This window comes from Watersipora subatra, chromosome 9, assembly GCF_963576615.1.
Source record: "Watersipora subatra chromosome 9, tzWatSuba1.1, whole genome shotgun sequence".
NCBI lineage: Eukaryota > Metazoa > Bryozoa > Gymnolaemata > Cheilostomatida > Watersiporidae > Watersipora > Watersipora subatra.
Genome location: NC_088716.1, coordinates 38,914,174 through 38,915,650, shown reverse-complemented (window position 1 = coordinate 38,915,650; position 1,477 = coordinate 38,914,174). Strand labels below are relative to the sequence as shown.

The 1,477-nt window shown below is 41.1% G+C and overlaps 1 pseudogene; it reads left to right on the top strand.

Moving 5' to 3' along the window:
- Nucleotides 1-553: 553 nt before the first annotated feature.
- LOC137405055 (ras-related protein Rab-20-like) lies at nucleotides 554-1,252 on the top strand (annotated as a pseudogene).
- The last annotated feature ends 225 nt before the right edge of the window (nucleotides 1,253-1,477 follow it).

The window sequence follows — 1,477 nt, the reverse complement described above, 5'->3', positions numbered from 1 at the left end:
TCTAACTCGGGTCTCCTACCAGAGACCTGGGAGTTTGAGCACTCGCCTCAAGATCTTAGTTGTTCCCAATAGCGCGCTTTTCTGCAACTCACCTGAGTTGATTGTTGTTGGTATTTGGGCAAGCCACATTTCATGCGCCAGTGTTATTGCGCCCAGTGCCCCAATGACTACTGGGATTACAGTTGTTCTTACATTCCAGCATTCTTCAATTTCTTCTTCAAGAGGGAGATATTTCTCTACCTTTTCTTTTTCTTTGCTGGCTATATTGTAGTCATTGGGTACTGCTATATCTATTATAGTAGCCCTTTTGTTCTCTTTGTCTACCACCACTATATCTGGTTGGTTTGCTAGGACATGCTTGTCGGTTTGGATGTAGAAGTCCCAGAGGATCTTAGCGCGGTCATTTTCATTCACCTTACCAGGAGCTTCCCACTAGTGCTGTGGTTTATTAAGGCCATACTCATCACATAGATTTTTATACACAATACCTCCGACATGATTATGCCGCTCAGTGTATGCGGCATGGTAACTGAACTGGTAACCGAACTGGTAACCTTCGCTTGGATCGAAGTACTTCATCCTTGGCGAAACAAATAGGTGGCCGCGGTAGAAAAGATCGACAGATGCTCACCGGTGGGTTGTAATATGCGAGCAGTAAGCCACCGGCCATCTCTCTGACTCTGCTCAATTAGAACATCACTGGAATGTCTGTTTCTACGAAAAAGAAAGCAGATCTGAAGGTGGTACTCATTGGTGCTGCCGATGTAGGCAAGACATGTCTCGTTTCTCGCTGTATCGATGATTCATTTAATAAGAGTTCGGAGAGTACAATAGGAGCATCATTCTTTCTTAAGCAGTGGGGACCATACAATATTGCCATATGGGACACCGCTGAGAGGAAAGGTTCTCAGGGCTGAGCACATTCTACTGCCGCGATGCGGGTGCTGCCATTTTGACGTATGACATCGGAAATCATTCCAGCTTTAACGACCTTCAGACGAGGTTTCTTCCGCTGTTGCCAGAGGAAAACTGTTTAAAGCTAGTGGTTGGAGCAAAACTTGATTTAGTTACAGATGATACGAAACGAGCTGTCTCAAGGCAGGAGGCCCGGCAGTTTGCTACAGAAATCAACCAAAGTTATTTAGAAAAGCAAGATAGCAAGACACCGCTTAGCTTTGAGACATCTAGTAAGACTGGGGAAGGAGTGACTGACGCATTCGAATTTGCCTTTTCCTGGTTCATACAAGATTAAACGTCATACTGACACAGTTGATATCGCTGAAACAACTCAAACACCTAAATCTACCATATATATATATATATATATATATATATATATATATATATATATATACAACTACAATCAAATTATATACAACTACTAATTGTTATATACAATTATAGATATACAAGATTTCAATATGTATATATAAGATATGTATATATATATATGTATGCATATATACATATACATACA